Raw genomic sequence first — 19,501 nt, forward strand, 5'->3', positions numbered from 1 at the left:
GAGACTATTCTAGCTAAACAACAAGTAAATCAATACAGAACCTTCAAAAGAGGGAGTGTCACAATAAACTGTGGAAAATTCTGAAAGAGATGGGAATACCAGACCATCTGACCTGTCTCTTGAGAAACCTGTATGCAGGTCACGAAGCAACAGGTAGCACTGGACATGGAACAACAGACTGGTTCCAAATAGGAAAAGGAGTACGACAAGGCTGTATATTGTCACCCTGCTTATTTAACTTATATGCAGAGGACATCATGAGAAACGCTGGGCTGGAAGAAACACAAGCTGGAATCAAGATTGCCGGGAGAAATATCAATAACCTCAGATATGCAGATGACACCACCCTTATGGCAGAAAGTGAAGAAGAACTAAAGAGCCTCTTGATGAAAGTGAAAGAGGAGAGTGAAAAAGTTGGCTTAAAGCTCAACGTTCAGAAAAGTAAGATCATGGCATCTGGTCCCATCACTTCATGGGAAATAGATGGGGAAACAGTGGAAACAGTGTCAGACTTTATTTTGGGGGGCTCCAAAATCACTGCAGATGGTGATTGCAGCCATGAAATTAAAAGACGCTTACTCCTTGGAAGGAAGGTTATGGCCAACCTAGATAGCATATTTAAAAGCAGAGACATTACTTTGCCAACAAAAGTCTGTCTAGTCAAGGCTATGGTTTTTCCAGTGGTCATGTATGGATGTGAGAGTTGGACGGTGAAGAAAGCTGAGCACCACAGAATTGATGCTTTTGAACTGTGGTGTTGGAGAAGACTCTTGAGAGTCCCTTGGACTGCAAGGAGATCCAATCAGTCCATCCTAAAGGAGATCAGTCCTGGGTGTTCACTGGAAGGAATGATGTTGAAGCTGAAACTCCAATACTTTGGCCACCTCATGTGAAGAGTTGACTCATTGGAAAAGACCCTAATGCTGGGTAGGATTGGGAGCAGGAGGAGAAGGGGACGACAGAGGGTGAGATGGTTGGAAGGCATCACTGACTCAATGGACATGGGTTTGGGTAAACTCCGGGAGTTGGTGATGGACAGGGAGGCCTGGCGTGCTGCGATTCATGGGGTTGCAAAGAGTCGGACACGACTGAGTGACTGAACTGAACTGAAGCAAAGAGTAAAAATGTATGATCTAGCCATTTTTATATCTGATTGTATTGTGATATTGGGAATGAAGCTTTGAAATATGAATATTAACTAATGAGACTAAGGGATAATGATTCTTGCAAGAGAGAAATGCTGCAAAGAAAAGACTAATCCTAGTTCAGTACTTTTGATACATAACTATCTCATTAAAACCTTGGAGTAAGTGGAACAAGAAAGGAGTGAAGTAAAGACATTCTGAGCCAGTTGTGGGAACATGCAGCAGTAAGAAAGTACAAATACTCAAAATATTTCATCTTACTGGAGGAGGAGGTAAAGTCAAGAAGCATGGTCAGCATTTTCTTTTGGTTAGAGATAGACAAGTATTTGACTCAGTGCAAGAGGCAGGAAAATAATACTAGTAGAATGATAAGAGCCAATGTAACATAAAATTACCAAAGGAAAGGAACAGAATTAATGATAATGCAGCAAATCCAGCACAAGTTAGGAAAAGAATACAGAAATGAAATTATTTGTAAACATAAAGTGAGATGAAAGGAACAAATCTAAGAACATGAATTGTTAAAATACAAGTACATAGGGTAAATTTCCCTATTTAAAGGGAAACTTGAAGGCTGGAGAGAAAAGGTCCTAGGTATATGATTTCCTAAAGGAAATCAACCTTGCATATTTACCGGAAGGACTGACGCTGAAGCTCCAATACTTTGGCCACCTGATGCTGAGAGTCGACTCATTGGAAAAGACCCTAATGCTAGGGAAGATTGAGGGCAGGAGAAGGAGGAGACAGAGGATGAGGTGGTTGAGTGGCATCACCCACTCATTTGACATGAGTTTGAGCAAGCTCCGGGAGATAGTGAAGGACAGGGGAGCCTGGCGTGTCTGCAGTCCATGGGGTTGTAAACAGTTGGACACGATTGAGTGACCGAACAACAATATATGTTATGCTGGACTTAATTTCCTGTTTCACTGCTCTGCCTCTAAACATAAAATCATTTTTTGCCTTATTAATCTTATTCTTCACATTTCTGTAGCATGTTCTTGAATAACACCTTTTCCAGAAAAACTTTATATTATTTGAAGTTAAAATAATAAATCATATGGTTTTATTAATTTCAATATTAATTTTGATATATTTATATCTTAAGTAAGAAGAATGCACATATTTGCTACATGGAGACTCACATACAGGAACTTAGTATTTTTTTTCAGTTTACCTCAATTTTTTTTTAATCTTTCAGTAGAATTTTAGGTTTTAATATAGATCTTGTACTTTTCTTGGCAAATTTATTTCTTGATATATGATGCTATAGTTCACTATGTTTTAAATTTTTTATTGTGTTAAAGTACATTAGAAATAAAACTTACTATCTTATCCATTTTTCAAGTGTACAGTTCAACAGTATTAAGTACACTGAGCCATTACCACCAATGGATTGTAAACATAACAAACGATGGATTCCTACTGAAAATTAAACTTTACAGTGGTATTTTCGAAATGATCTTTTTGTTATGGATCAAAGTTAATGATTTTATATCAATTTAATAACCAGCAGCCATGTTTAATTTTCTAATTTTTCAAGCATTCTACATTTGTTTCTCATAAATGTTCTAAGTACATAATGAAGACATATGACGTCTCTTGTCTTCTCTTCTCCAGACTATTGGGAAAGGCAGTCTCCTGCATGCAGTCTTTCTACCTCCACTCAGCCACATGGGGATGGGCCTTGGGCCTGGAACACTTCCTTACCAAGAGATAAACTGGGCACAGGCTGCGTGAACCGTATCACCGTGTGTGGGAATATCTTTCCTTGTTTCAGATTTAACGAGCACTCTTTTGTTTCTACTGAAAGTGTGTGCGTCACCGGGCACCCGACCAAGCCCACTGTTACCTCTGTCCTCTGAAGAGAGTAGAGAAGGTTCCTTCCGCTGGAGCACCAGAGAGGTGCACACAAGTGAAGTGTCCTGTATCTGGTCACCGGGAGGAACTCACTGGCCGTGGAGGACTGACGCTCACCACTGAAGTTTATTTTGCTATCACTTCTCTAAGTAAGTGAAATTGTCATTCCATCCAGTGCTTGACTGTGCTGTTTCTCTTGGCAACTCTGATACCGATATGCAATGGGCAGAAGTGTTTAGAGATTTCCCCTAAAATTGCTAACTGATACATGATGGTCTACACCTTTGGGATTGATAACTAGTGCATGGTTCTCTGTCCAACGTAGATTTCTCTTGCTTTTCTTTTTTTCCAACTGGCTGCATTTGCAGTGGTGATGACAGTAAGCATTGTCCCTTTGATCTGAGAACAATGGAAAAAATCTAGGATTTCAAACAAGGTTATTGCCTTTGTTCCTTCTCTCTGCATTTCTTCTTTAGATATTCCAATTATTTATAGATTAGTGCTTTATACTCCAATTTTCACATCAATCCTTTTTTTTCCCATCTTTCATTTTTCTGACCTCTTTTCAGGAGAACATTTATATACATTATTCTCTACATCAATTTTGTGTATTGCCAATCCTAATTTGTACCTTGTATTGTGAGTTTTAATTTTACACTTTCCTTTGTAGTTTCCTCACCGACACTGAATACGTTTATTATTTCAGTTTCTCAGAGTATTATTTTAATGTACTATCTTTTCATCTTAGTCCATTCTTAATACTCTGGATTCCCTTTCGATGGAGAGTAATGCCAGGTGGTATAACTTGGGATTTCTTAAAAATGCACAATCTGTGGCCACCACATAGAACTACTAAAATTAGGATCTATTCTTAAAAGATCTCCAGCTCATTAATATGTAACTTTCAAGTTTAAGAAGTATCACCCTCCTATTTTATCCATTTGTTGTTTAGTCACTAAGTCATGTCCAATTCTTTGTGACCACATGGACTCTCCACCAGCCCACCAGGCTCCTCTGTCCATGGGATTTCCTAGGCAAGAATACTGGAGTGGGTTGCCATTTCCTTCTCCAGGGGATGATCCCAGGCCAGGGATCAAACCCACGTCTCCGGAATCTCCTGCATTGGCAGGAGGGTTCTTTACTGCTGAGCCACCTGGGATACCTATTTTATCCATAGCACATATCATTTTCAGATATATTTGTGTTTATGTTTATTTTAATTGAAGTACAGTTGATTTACAATATCTTTGTTTTAGGTATACAACAGAGTGATTCAATATTTTTGTGGATTATTTTCCATTTAAGGTTATTATAAAATATTGGTTATATTCCTCGTGCTGTACGATATACACTTATAGCTTATTTACTTCACACATAGCAGTTTGTACCTCTTAATTCCCTAACCCTATCTTGTCCCCACCTTACCTCTCCACACTGGTAACCATTAATTTATTCTCTATATCTGTAAGTCTGTTGGGTTTTTTTTTTTTTTAGCTATATTCACACATTTTTAAAATTCCACATAAAAAATACAGTATTTTTCTTTCTGACTTATTTGATTAAGCATAATATCCTCCAGGTTCATCAGTGTTGTTGCAAATGGCAAAATTTCATTCTTACGGCTGAGTAATATCTCACTGTATGTGTACATACCACATCTTCTTTAACCATTCATTTGATAAAGGGAATTTAGGTAGCTTCCCTGTCTTGGCTGTCATAAATAATGCTGCTATAAATGGTGGGGTGTATGTATCTTTTAAAATTAGTGTACAGTGACCATTTAACAATTTTAAAAATTAAAGAAAGGTCATCATTACTGATATCATGATGATTAAAAGAATAATAAAGAATACTACAAGCAACTCTATGCCTACAAATTTGATTAAATAGCTAAAATGGACCAATAGCTTGAAAGACACAAACTAACAAATCTTACACAAGGAAAATTATCTGAGAAGGCCTATATCTATTAAAACTAAATCAATAGTTAATAACCTTCTAAAATAGAAAACACCAGACCCAGATGATTTTACTGATGAATTCTACCAAACTTCTAAGAAATTATATCAATTTCCCACAATCTTTTCCATGAAACAGAAGCAGCAGGAATGTTTCCTAACTCATTCCATGAGGCCCACATTATCCCTTACCACAACTAGATAAAGATGTTTTAAAAATAAACTATAGACCAACATTTCTCATGAATATAGATGCAATATCTTCCACAAAATAGTAGAAAATCTAACCCAAAAATGTACAGAAAGAGTTATAAACCACAAGCAAGTGGAATTTATTCCAGTTATGCAATGCTTGCTGCCATAGGAATCCAGAACTGACAAACAATCTAACTGTATTACAAATGTATGAAAAAAGTACAATGAAGAGAATAAGGCAAAAGGTGGTGATGTAAGTACCTCTGGAAATAGGCCTAATACGTAAGACTGAGGCAAAAGAAACTGTACATAAGTGTAGTACTCTAGTTGATAACAATGTTTCCCATGGGGGTTAAAGTTGACCATCCTGATACAGCTATACACATATACTGGAACTGAACAACTAAGTAAATGAATCGTAGATAGTGAGAGCCAGATTTTAATAATTGATAGATCAATCAGAGTGCAATGGGAAATTACAGAGAGGAAAGAGAAAAGCTAGTATGGTTCATGTAGTAATGAGAGTTGGAGACATCAATGTGAGCTCATGGTAAGTTTAGATATGTGTGTATATATGGGTTAATATATTAAAACACATGTATATTCCCTTGCTTTGTCAGCTGAGAGGCCTAAACAATGACACTCCAGGAGCAATAAGTTTTCCCAGTGTTGGGATCCTGGTTTCTAAACCTTTTCTTCCAAGAAAAGGAACTGGGGCTCCTTGGGGAAATGGCTAGTTCCAGGACTGTGGCAGGGAATATGCAAGATGAGCCTGGAACATTTTGCAATGCTAGAATCTATGAGGGTATGTCAAAGGGATACAGGATCCAACTGAGAGACCTCCCAATGGACAAAAATGGAAAAATTTGAGTAACAAAATAAAGAGGTGTCACATCATAACGCCAAATAGAAAAGAAACACTCATGAGCTCACACATTTATAAATAAATGATTAATAATTAAATGGGGGAAGTAGATAAATTGCCCAAGAAGAATTTCAAATAACTTATGTAGATATTTTTCCCCCAAGGAGATAGAACTTAACTACCCACCCCTTAGGTGTGGGATGGGCATAATGGGTTGTTTCCAAAAATTTAGTGCATTTCATGGAAAGAGGAGGAAAAGAGTAATTACCCAGTGCAGAAAACATAACAAACACTAACTAGTGCAATCAAGGTTAACATCAACAGTGATAAGGCATGATGATACAAAGAAAATGGCATCTTTATGGACTTCCTCCTCCAAACACATTACTCAAGTCTAATTGTGAGAAATGCATCACACAAATCCTGATCGAGTGAAATGCTACAAAATATCTGACCAGTAATCTTCCAACTGTTGAGGTGATTAAAACATTAGGACTGTCTGATCAACTATCACAGCCAAGGAGAGCCTAAAAAGACATGATGACGAAATGTAACATGGTACCCTACAACAAGAGCAACAAAAAAATCCAAACAGACCAAAAAACAGTATTGTGTGAAAATCTGAAAGATTATGGATTTTAGTTAATAATAATGTATCAACACTGGTTAATTAGTTGTAACAAATACACAATACTAATGTCACCTAAGATATAATGTAATAGGAGAGACTAGATGTACGGTATACGGGAAATCTGCAATTTTTATTAAATCTAAAACTGTTATAAAACAAAAAGTTTATTTTTAAAAAGCAGTGGGGAGCTGTTTCCATGTGCAGGTAAACCCTGACTTGATCCTTTCAGGATCATGAAGTTGTGTAGTCCCCGCTTCCACATAAACTCTCTGCTCATTTTGAGTTTAATAAGAAATTGAAGAGGTGAAGGCCTGTTCTAGGAGGCTCAGTGAGTAAACAGGATTATAAGGATCTCCTTTAGGGACCTGAAGTGTGCTCTGCTTTTAACCCAGGCCTGCTCAGCCAAGCCTTCCCTCTGGACTCTCCATCTCACCTCAGTCTTCCTCTTCAAGAACAACTCAAATGTAAATGCAATTATTAGCTTGGTATTTTACTTGCATACAACCAGGAATAATGCACACATTCATTTCATCTATGAAAGGCAGAAACAGGATTTAAACACTAAAAAGAGGAAAGAAGAGTAAACTACCAGCTTTTGAAATAGCAAATTCTGTTTTCTTATTCTTGAGCCATTTGCTGGTTTCCTGGCAGCCACCACTAGTTGGGGTATCCTGCCCTTGGGCAACTAGGTGGGTTATCAAAGGAAGCAGTTAGGTTGTTTGTTGCTCTGGAAAACCTTTGGAGTTTAACTATGTGGTACACGTGACAGGCTGCTTCTGCACTATGTCTTTCAGTGTCCTTTTTAGCATTTCCATCTTAGTGATTCCAAACCTTCATCTTTTCCCTCACAAAAGTTCTCTCCCTTCCCTGCCTCAGTACAACTTTATGTATCCTCTCTCTCAAACACGAAACCCCACTTCCTTCTTAAGATGCTGTAATCATCTTACGCTTTTGCTGACATCCTGAAGTATTTCTGTATGCTTCCTTTACGTCCTCTCAAACTTTTGGTAAAAAGGTTTCCCTCTTATTGAAATGCACGCTATTGTTTACTATCTGTGTTACTAAAAACCTAACCTGTAAGTCTAGAATTAGCTCTGCCCACATCCCCTTCATTATCATGGGAGTCCCCTCTACTTAGTTTCAATATCAATTCTGTGTGTGAAAACACTAGCGTTGCTGTACGGCACGGGGAGCTCAGCTTGGTGCTCCGTGTTGACCAAGCGGGGTGGGGTGGGGAGTAAGGATGAGAGGGAGACTCAGGAGGGAGGGGACGAAAAGTGGAAAGTGTTAAGTCATTCAGTTGTGTCTTACTCTTTGTGATCCCATGGACCAGGCTCCTCTGTGTGAGGGATTCTCCAGGCAAGAATACTGGAGTGGGTTGCCATTTCCTTCTCTGGGGGATCTTTCCAACCCAGAGATCAAACCCAGGCCTCCTGCATTGCAGGTGGATTCTTCACCATCGGGGCCACCAGGGAAACCCAGGGAAAGGATATATGTATACTTATAGCTGATTCACATTGAATGGCAGAAACCAACACAACATTGTAAAGCAATTATCTTCCAATTAAAAAAAAATACTAGCACTGTATCACGTTTACAGTCTGGGAGCATAATTTCAGGAGTCAGCATTTATTCTTTTATACCTTGAGATCCTGGTTTCACTTAATTAATTACAGGTAGATTTTTCTATCTTTTCAGAGCAAGCTGAACTAATGATTTCTCTTTGCAATATAATTTACAGTTGTTTGTATGCTTTCTAATGATCCTCTGCCCTCTTCTCCAAGGAGGGAGGGAAAGCTGTGTGTGTGACTGTGTGTGCACACACTTGTGGGAGTTTATTCTTGTTTTTTAATTTACAATGACTGCTTCCAGTCAGGGCTTTTGATTCTTACTGGAGTCTTCATTTCTCATTTCTGTTTTGAATTTTTCAAAAGTGCTTTTCTACTCTTAAATGTTATACTTCTGACTTTCTAGATATCTTTTTTTTTTTTTTGCTAAAGTAAAAAGTCACTACAATTTATACTCTGATTTTTTTAGGCTTTTCCAAATTTCACAAAATGAAATAAGCAGTGTAAATGTGTTGTCATTTTCAAAAATTTAGTATCAATTCTGCAAGAGGGAACTTGTTAGAAATTTTAAGTCCCAAGTTTAACAAAGTTCAAAAGCAACACAAGGATGGAAATAGTCTGTAGTATGTGCTTTCCAATATGGTATCCACTGTCCACACATAGCTATCGAGCCCGTGAAATGTAGCTAGTGCAACTGGGAAGTTGGAGTTTTAATTTTATTTAGTTTTAATTAATTTAAATATGAGTGGCTACCATTGTAGCTCTAAGGCCGGCAGATACTCTTTTGTACCTTCACTGGGTGCTTTATTACATTTTATTACAGCATGACTTAGTTCCTTCATCCAAAAAATAAATTGAAAACATTAAAAAAAAACAACTATGTGGATTAAAGTTTGTTGATATTATATGGTTGATTGCCTCCCAAAGACAGGATGCATCAATGCAGACAGAATGACTTTTCTTCCAAAATAACTGAACTACACTGATGTCTGTCATAAAAGATAACACAGTTTACTACTTGTATTAGTTTACTATTGTTTCTGGAACAAACACCAAAAATTTAGTGGGATGAAACAACACAGATTTACTTTCTACAGTTTTGAAAGTCAGAAGTCTGAAATGAGTTTTCCTGCGTTAAAATCAAAGTGTCAGTGGGCCTGCACACCTTCTAGAAACTCTAGGGGAAAACTTTCTTGACTTGTGGCCCCTTCCTCCATCTTCAAAACCAGCAGTATATTTCTGACTACACTGTCTGACTCTGTTTCACCTGTTTCATCTGCAGTGTAGTTTTGACTAAACTGTCTGACTCTGTTTCACCTGCCTCCCTTTGTAAAGACATACAGATGGCTAACAAACACATGAAAAGATGCTCAACATCACTCATTATGAGAGACATGCAAATCAAAACCACAATGAGGTACCATTTCACGCCCGTCAGAATGGCTGCTATCCAAAAGTCTACAAGCAATAAATGCTGGAGAGGGTGTGGAGAAAAAGGAACCCTCTTACACTGTTGGTGGGAATGCAAACTAGTACAGCCACTATGGAGAACAATGAGGAGATTCCTCAAAAAACTGGAAATAGAACTGCCATATGACCCAGCAATCCCACTGCTGGGCATACACACTGAGGAAACCAGACTTGAAAGAGCTACGTGTACCCCAATGTTCATCACAGCACTGTTTATAATAGCCAGGACAGGGAAGCAGCCTAGATGCCCATCAGCAGACGAATGGATGAGGAAGCTGTGGTACATATACATAATGGAATATTACTCAGCCATTAAAAAAATACATTAGAATCAGTTCTAATGAGGTGGATGAAACTGAAGCCTATTATACAGAGTGAAGTAAGCCAGAAAGAAAAACACCAATACAGTATACTAACACATATATATGGAATTTAGTAAATCGGTAAAGATAACTCTGTATGGGAGACAGCAAAAGAGACACAGATATATAGAACAGTATTATGGACTCTATGGGAGAGGGTGAGGGCGGGATGATATGGGAGAATGCCACTGAAGCATGTAAATTATCATATGTGAAACGAATCGCCAGTCCAGGTTCGATGCATGATACAGGGTGCTCGGGGCTGGTGCACTGGGATGACCCAGAGGGATGGGATGGGGAGGGAAGTGGGAGGGGGGTTCTGGAAGGGGAACACATGTACCCCCATGGTGGATTCATGTCAATGTATGGCAAAACAAATACAATATTGTAAAGTTAAAAAATAGATAAATAAACCAATTAAAAAAAAAGAATACTTTTGGTGAGATTGAGCCACATGATAACCTCAAGATTCTTAATCCCATTTTCAAAGTCTTTTGTTTTTTTTTTTGCCATTTAAGGTACCAGATTCACAGGCACCAGGTATTAAGGTATCTTTGGGGGACCACTATTCTGTCGGTCACACGAGTATAATAAACATATTGCCTAAGAATTGAATGATAATGACTTCTGAGGTGTGAATTTTGAAAAGTGGTTCTTTCTAGGGTTGCCCATGACTGAAATTTATCCTGTGGTGGGCATGACCCAGTTACCCTGGTCTATCATCTTAACAACCACATCCAGGTATGGTCACTAGGTATCTGCAGGGACATTCAAAGACTTCCCTCATAGCAGGAAAACCCAGGTCCTGAGAATAGTAAATGTAGTTTAGATATACGTACGCTATGGATGGATGTAGATAGCATCTCCTCATTATTCATTTCTGAGCTTAGGTATCTCTTCCTTCCATGATCTTCCTGATCATGGCCCAGGATTGAGTTAGATGCCAAATGTATCTGCAGCACCCCTGCATTTACCCTACTTTAATGCATTTTATTCCATATCGTAACTGATCATTTACCTGAACTTTGTAAGAAAACCTATATCCTCTCCTAAAGTAGTTTTTCCCCCCTGTTCTCTATATATCAGTAAATGTAACTTTTAGTGCCTGGTCACTTCAAGTCAGAGGCCTGAAAGGTTCTGAGGCCTCTCTCTGCTCACCACTACTTGTCATACATCATTAGGTACAACCAATACTATCTTCTCTATGTCTCTGAAACTCATCTACTTCTTTCCAATGCCATTTCTGTATAAAGTTAACAATTCTGATAATTATTGCAACAGCCTCTAACTAGTCTCCTCTTGCCTCCCTCATGTGATCTTCCAACAGAAGAAATAGGATCCTAATCTCAGCCCCATCACGGCCCCTACCTTCCCCAAATTCAATTGTTCCCCTTTCCTTTTATGGCAAAAAAAAAAAAAAATCATTAAAAGGTTTATAAGGCCTTGTTTTGCTAAGCCCTCCATCCTAGACTCCTGATTTGTTTTCACTATGACAGTTGAAAATATAACGTAATGACTGCAGAGTGCAAGGCTCTAGAATTAGAATTCTGGTTCATCTTAGTGCAAGTCTGGTGATTTGACAAGTTCCTTCCTTCTGTGATTCACTTATACCATGTGTTACATTAGGATAATAATAGACTCTACTTAGTTGGCTCATGAGAACACATAAAAAGGCCTCACTATACATTCTCATGTACTTTTAAATGCTCAATTAATTACGTTGTAATTATTAGTACTATTATTCTTAGTTACAGGTGTCTCAGTTTGTATTCCTCCAAAATTTGAGCTTCAAATAAGGGTTCCAGTGTAAATAGTTTATTTGGGATGTGATCCCACCCAATAACCACCTGGAGAGCAGAGAAGTCAAATAGGGAAGGACACCACTAAAAAATGATGTTAACAAGCAGGTCATCATTATAGGGAAGTAAACTTCACCTCACTGTGAACATGCCTTATGGGCACTTTACCCAAGGAATAGGAAGCCAGGTCTTAACCTCCAACTTGCATTTCCTCTTTTTTCAGGTCTGTTTCCAAGAACATCAACAACCAAACACTTCTGGCCCGTTTCACTCACAGATCAAACATGCTCTGCTAGTCCAACAAAGCCTTCAGGCCAGAGTTCTAGACACTTGAAACAGGCAAGACATGCACATGATCTGGCAGTCAGGGCATATGTAGCAGATAGCATCTGCTCAAACAGGTCAGAGAACTGAGGCTCAATGAGGCAAATGACTTATCCAAGATCATTACTACAAAGTATTTGAGTCAGGATTTGAAGCCATGGACATTTAACTCCAGAATACTTGAAGTTTTCACTAAATGATGGTAGTTATCAGGTTAGCGGTAGAGACTAGAGAGAAGTAAGGCTAAATATGAGGCAATCAGTCAAAGAAGCTGGGGAGAAATGAAGACAGCGAGCCAGGCTGGTCATTATAGTTCAATAATCGGCCACTGTCGGGAGCAGATATTCAAGAAATATCCTTATCTACCAGCTTCCCATTTGGTACGTGTTTGCCAGGGGGAGCATTACATTAGAGTATATTTTGGTATGAATTACATCATGCATCATAAAATACATATTATATTAAGATTACGATTTGATTATGACAGTATGATTTTGGAATCTACTTTCTTACACTTAACTGCTTTTCATATTCTAACTATTTAAGATGTTAGATTAATGCTCAGACTTGATTCTGAATCTTGTGTATCTAATCAAATACATATCCTTTGGAAAAATCATTTGATCTACTAATTCCTTAATTTAATTTTCCATAAATGGTTCTCATATAAATATGTACCTTATATAGAAGACGTAATAACTAATATGAGGATTCATTGAAAGTGACTAGTATATGGCAGAAAGCAACACAATATTGTAAAGTAATTATTCTTCAATTAAAAATAAATGAATTAAAAAAATCGAAACAAAAAAGTGATTAGTATAAGGAATTTGAAAAACAGACTTAATAAACATCAAAAACGTAAAGAGCAGATCTAAAGTGAGAAAACATGGCAAACATGAACAACAGGACAATGCAGAGCAAACATGCAACATTCCCAATAGCGAAGAAAAGACCATAAATAAATTCTAATAGAGTAGAGGATATATATGCCGAAATAAAGGGAGACTTAAGTCTGTATTTTAAAATAATCAGCATGTTTTCGTGTTCCAGGAATAATTAACAGAGATCAAAATAAAACTATACTCTGTAAAAATGTTCACAACTGACGGATAAGGGACAAATTCTGAGAGCATACTTTCAGAAAAGCAATGGGAAATGTCAGGCTCACCCTTGAATTATGTCTATTTCATCAAAGACAAGAAAGACTGTAGATGAGAAATCCACAGGATTCAGACGGGGCTCCTGGATAAAAAGAGAATCCCTTCCATTCCCCAGGGCTGGAGCTCATCTTGCCCTGTCTCCTTACTTTGCGGGTGAGCCACCACCTGGGCCTGACCTGAGAATTCTGAAAAGCAGAGAATATTTAACAAGACGAAAGAGCTGGAGGGCTTTCCTGGTGGCTCAGACAGTAAAGAATCCACCTGCAATATGGGAGACCTGGGTTTGATCCTTGGAAGATCCCCTGGAGGAGGGCATGGCAACCCACTCCAGTATTCTTGCCTGGAGAATCCCCATGGCCAGAGGAGCCTGGCGGGCTAGATAGAGTCCATGGGGTTGCAAAGAGTCAGACATGACTGAGCGACTAAGTTCAGCACAAAGAGCTGGAGAGGAAAGAGCCTCGTGGGACACCCCAGTCAGTTGGGCATGTGACAGGCCTGTTTCTAGGACTGTGGGAAGAGAGCAGCCATCAAGCACATCTGGCCCCTGGAAATGACCTGGAAAAGGAGGGAACAACAGAAGGCCTTGGGAGGCATGGGGCCAACAAGCCTGGGTTGGGACCATTGAGGGTCCCACTTGCCAATGACCACTGAGTGGCCTCAGGCAGCCGTTGTACCTCCCTGGGCCATGGTTTCGTCTTCCCAATATTCCCACTGCTTCCACAGTATAATGTTTCCAAATTCCTGACCAATATCATAGAATTAGGAAATAGAGGCAAGATGTATGCCATTGCTCAAGGTTATGGCTAAGAAGTAAAGTGCCTGGCTGCAAACCCAGGCTCTGCTCCCCACCTGTCATCCTCCTACCCAGGCTAAAAGGCCCAGCTCCTGCCCTGACTCAGCCCCTCAGGACAGAGGACAGATTTACTCTCAGGTGGTTTCCCTAAATTAATCCTTAACACAACACCTTCTCCCTACTCCTCCCAATCACCTCGAGAGCTCCCTGAGGGCAGAACAATGTACTGTTTCCTCACTCAACCCACCACTGAGCCCTCAGTGGAATGGCTCTGTATTGATTAGCTCAGTTCAGTTCAGTCGCTCAGTCGTGTCCGACTCTTTGCGACCCCATGAACCGCAGCACGCCAGGCCTCCCTCTCAATCACCAACTCCCGGAGTCCACCCAAACCCATGTCCATCGAGTCGGTGATACCATCCAACCATCTCATCCTCTGTCGTCCCCTTCTCCTCCTGCCCTCAATCTTTCCCAGCATCAGGGTCTTTTCCAATGAGTCAGCTCTTCGCATCAGGTGGCCAAAGTATTGGAGTTTCAGCTTCAACATCAGTCCTTCCAATGAACACCCAGGACTGATGCAACTATTTCCTTGAAAAATAATTAAAACCAAGTGGGCAATGGTAGCCTCAACTGTTAGGTTGGCAAGTGATGCCTTGGTTATTTCTGGAATAATTAATGACTGTGCTTGTCTAATCTTACTAGAGGTGTTAGGAGCAGGAAAAGGTGGGAAGTTACTGTATCTGTCCCATGAGGGACGTGGAGGGTTATTTTTATAAATTGGGCCTCAGAATCCCAGAGCGTTTGCTGAGACACCCCCTTCTTCCCTGCTGGGCAGCTTCAAGATGGCAGACAGTTCTGGTTAACCTCCCCCTGAGGAGACAACTCTGAACACATTTTCCTCATACTCAGGCCCACACATCTCCACATACAAGCACTTTTGACTGTCCTTGACAGCCAAACCCATGGGGTAAAAAAGACAAGAAAGATTGTATTATAGGACTTCCCAGGTGGCTCAGTGGTAAAGAATCTGCCTGCCAGTGCAGGAGTCACAGGAGATACCAGTTCCATTCCTGGGTCAGGACAATCCCCTGGAGAAGGAAACGGAAACCCACTCCAGTATTCTTGCCTGGAGAATCTCATGGACAGAGGAGCCTGGCAGGCTACAGTCCATGGGGTCACACAGAGTTGGACACGACTTAGCAACTGAGCATAGCACAAGGCTGTATTAGTTTCGATAATTTTCCCTGCAAATTACAGGAGTCATGACTTAACAAGTTATAAACAATAAATAATATATATAAAATGATAGAAAGTCCATAGATAAGTTAGCTCATTCATTAATTCACTCATCTCATCGAAGACCCACATAATTTCAAATCTTCTTTGCTATTGTCAATGTTGGCTTGATTATTGGTTTACATGCAAAATGGCTGGCTGTCAGTGGATATACAGACAAGATGATATTCAGAAGAATAAAATGCTCTTATTGGCATTCTATCTTAGGAGGAAAAATATCTTCCCCAGGAGTCTCCAGTAAATTCCATTTATGAATTTTTAGAATTGATTCCCATGCTGAGTTCTGAACCAATCCCCAGTAATAGCAGTACGATCATTATAGATGAATATGGAGCTCAGGATAGGCTCAACATCCCCTCAGCCATTTGGCTAGGAGGAAAGAGAAAGGAAGGATGAGATAAATGATCAGTATCAGGGTCAGAGAAGAGATAGCAATGGATACTAGGAAGGCAACTCACAGTGTGCACTGCAAAGGCAATGCAGTAAAAAAGGAGCAGATTCTAAGTAAATTCGAAGGGAAAATGCTGTGACCCAGAAACTCGATACTTAGGCAACTTTCCATTCATATGTAATATTTTCTAAAGTTTTCAAGTAGGCAAGGACTCAGAAGATCCAACAACAAAGACAATCCTTAGAAACTTGGTGAATTCAAAAGTCAGCCCAACTGAATTACTGAAATACATAAGTACTGATGATGAGTCCTGAATTCAGTTAAAAATAATGAAATTCAAATTACTATTTTACTTATTGTAAAATCATATTCCATATTAAAACTCCTAAAGAGAAGTTACAAAATTGAACTAAAATAAACTGAAAAATTCCAGAATGTACTATAGTTGACAAGAGAAAATGAAGTATAAGAATACCAGGAGGCGGGGCTAAGATGGCGGAGGAATAGGACGGGGAGACCACTCTCTCGTCCACAAATTTATCGAAAGAACATCCGAACGCTGACCAAACTTCACAAAACTACTTCTGAAGGCTGGCTGAGGACGTCATGCTTCCACAAAAACAGCGCATTATCTTCAAAAGAGGTAGGAGAAATTATAAAAGATAAAAAGAGAGACAAAAGAGTTAGGGACGGAGACCCGTCCCGGGGAGGGAGTCGTAAAAGAGGAGGAATTTCCAAGCACCAGGAAACCCTCTCACCGGCGGGTGTGGGGGAGGATTTCTTATCTCGGAGGGCAACGTAACTGGGAGGAAAAAATAAATAAAATCCACAGATTACGGTGCCTAAAGCAACTCCCAGCAAAGAACCCCAGACGCTCGCATCATCCGCCACCAGCAAGTGGGGGCTGAACGGAGAGGAGCCGGCTGCACTGCCTAGGGTAAGGACCGGGCCCGAGTGCCCCGAGGGCAATCTGAGGGAGCTAACGTGAGATAGTAACCTAAACTGTGGGACAGCCAGAGAGAGAGAACTATCCCGCAAAAAGCCGAACTCTAAGGCACTGCCGGCCCGCTCACAGAACAAAGGACTGAGCGATACCAGAGGAGAGCTAGCCGGCTGCGGACCGCCCCATCCCCCACCGGACACAGCGGGCAGGCGGGGCCCGCCAGAGCCGGAAAGGGGCAAACTCGGCTCCAGAGAGGGCACCCCCTACCAAACTGCAAACAGGCTCCCAGTTTCTAAGCAAAGACTGCCTGAGATCCCGGAGGGTCGACAGCCGCCGGGAGGGTCGCAGCCAGAGACCAGCTCCCCAGAACCGACACAAAGCACACCGGAGCCGGGCACGCCCGTAAACCGAGGCGGGGACCAGGGAGGTGATAAGCCGCACCGCCCCAACAGGGGAGAGCGCGCTCGCCAAACTCCTGGCCGCCTGAGCAGCTCCGACCGGGAACGGCACAAGCCGCGGGCGAAACCGAGTCTGCGCCTTTGTGGAGTAACCGGGAGCCTGAACCTGAGCGGCTTAGACCTGGGAAGTGCACGCAGCTCAGGGCCCGCTCCCCGGCCGAGTAACCTGAAGCCTGAGCAGGGTAGACGGGGAAAGCACACACGCCGTGAGCGGGGGCGAACCCAGTGCGGCCGAGACACTGCGAGCTTACCACACACACGCCAGATTTGCAGTGTTCCTTCCTCCCCACAGCACGATTGAACAAGCGAACCTAAAGAGATCACCTCCACCGCTTTGTTGCAGGGCGGAAATTAGATACTGAAGAGATCTCCAAACAGAAGCCAAATAAACAGAGGGAAGCGCTTTGGAAGGGACAGGCCAACAGATTAAAATCCCTGTAGTTAATACCGACTGCATTGAAAAGGACCTATAGATCTTGAAAAGTATCAGCAGGAATAAGGATCTATCGGAAACTGAGCAGATCCCACACTGCTCACAACAGCTCCAGAGAAAGTCCGAGATATATATATTTTTTACTATTATTATTATTTTTTATTTTTTTTAATTAAAAAAAATTTTTTTTCTCTTCTTTCCTTTTTCTTCAAGTCCTCTATTACACCTTTAACTTTCATTTTCATAACCCACTATTAACTTGCAAAAAAAAAACCCTATTTTTGAAGCAAACTACATACATATATCTTATACCTTCTGTGTTTTCTTTTTTAATGTTTTTTTTCCTGTTTTACTTTTTTTTTACTGTTTCTTTTTTTACTGTTTTACTGTTTTTTTTTCTTTTTACACTGTTTCCTTTTTTCTTTTTTTTTATATTGTAAGTTTTATAAGAGTCTAACCTCTACTCTAGATTTTTAATCTTTGTTTTACATATTTGATATCAATTTTGTACATTTAAGAACCCAATCTTTAGGACCCATTTTTACTCAGGAGTGTGATCACTGGCCTGATCACTCTCTCCTCCTATTGATGCTCTTTCTTCTCCCCCAGGGAACCTCTATCTCCCACCCTCCTCCTTCTCTTCTCAACCCAATTCTGTGAATCTCTGAGGGTGTTCTGGGTACCGGAGAACACTTCAGGAACAGGATACTGCCCAGATCTCTCTCTCCCCTCTTGATTCCTCCCTTTCTACTCATGCTCACCTCTATTACCTTCCTCCCCCCTCTCTATGTATCTCTGTGAACCACTCTGAGGGTTCCAAACTGTGGAAAGCACAGAGGGAAGTGCTTACTGGCTAGATTGCTCTCTCCACATTTGAATTCCCCTCTTCCCCTCCTGGTCACCTCAACCCCCCCCCCCACCTCATCTCTCCATGTAACTCAGTGAACCTTTCTGGGTATCCCTCACTGTGGAGAATCTTTTCACCATTAACCTAAAAGTTTTATTATTGAGGCTGTATGGAAGGAGAAGTCTTGAGGCTACTGCAAGAATAAGACTGAAAGCCAGGGGAAACATTAATTAATAAGAGACTATCCAATAGCCTCCATAAATACACTGAAACCAAGCTCCACCCAAGAGCCAATAAGTTCCAGAGCAAGACATACCACGCAAATTCTCCAGCAACGCAGGAACATAGACCTGAGCATCAATATACAGGCTGCCCAGAGGCACACCAAATCCATAGACATCTCAAAAATTAATACTGGTCACTCCATTGCACTCTAGAGAGCAGAAATCCAGCTCCACCCACCAGAACACCGACACAAGCTCCCCCAACCAGGAAGCCTTGACAAGCCACCTGTCCAACCCCAACCGCAGTGAGGAACCTCCACAATAAAGAGGAACTTCATACTACCAGAATACAGAAGGGCCATGCCTAACACAGCAATCTAAACAAGATGAAAAGGCAGAGAAATACTCAGCAAGTAAAGGAAAATGAGAAATGCCCACAAAGCCAAACAAAAGAGGAGGAGATAGGGAATCTATCTGAAAAAGAATTTAGAATAATGATAATAAAAATGATCCAAAATCTTGAAAGCAAAATGGAGTTACAGATAAATAGCCTGGAGACAAAGATTGAGAAGATGCAAGAAATGTTTATCAAGGACTTAGAAGAAATAAAAAGGAGTCAATATAGAATGAATAATGAAATAAAGGAGATAAAAGACACTCTGGAGGGAACCAACAGTAGAATAACGGAGGCAGAAGATAGGATAAGTGAGGTAGAAGATAGAATGATGGAAATAAACGAAGCAGAGAGGAAAAAAGAAAAAAGAATCAAAAGAAATGAGGAA

At 40.5% G+C, this 19,501-nt stretch overlaps 1 protein-coding gene across 1 annotated transcript in view; it reads left to right on the forward strand.

The window, feature by feature from the left end:
* The first annotated feature begins 3,041 nt into the window (after nucleotides 1-3,041).
* Nucleotides 3,042-19,501, forward strand: part of LOC145536213 (melanoma-associated antigen B18-like) — a 63,843-nt gene continuing 47,383 nt past the window's right edge. The window contains exon 1 of the mRNA XM_081565069.1: nucleotides 3,042-3,151. The gene's annotated coding sequence lies outside the window, so the exon portion shown is untranslated. The remainder of the gene's footprint in view (nucleotides 3,152-19,501) is intronic.

This window comes from Giraffa tippelskirchi, chromosome X, assembly GCF_054371585.1.
Source record: "Giraffa tippelskirchi isolate mGirTip1 chromosome X, T2T-mGirTip1v1.2.pri, whole genome shotgun sequence".
Classification (NCBI taxonomy): Eukaryota; Metazoa; Chordata; class Mammalia; order Artiodactyla; family Giraffidae; genus Giraffa; species Giraffa tippelskirchi.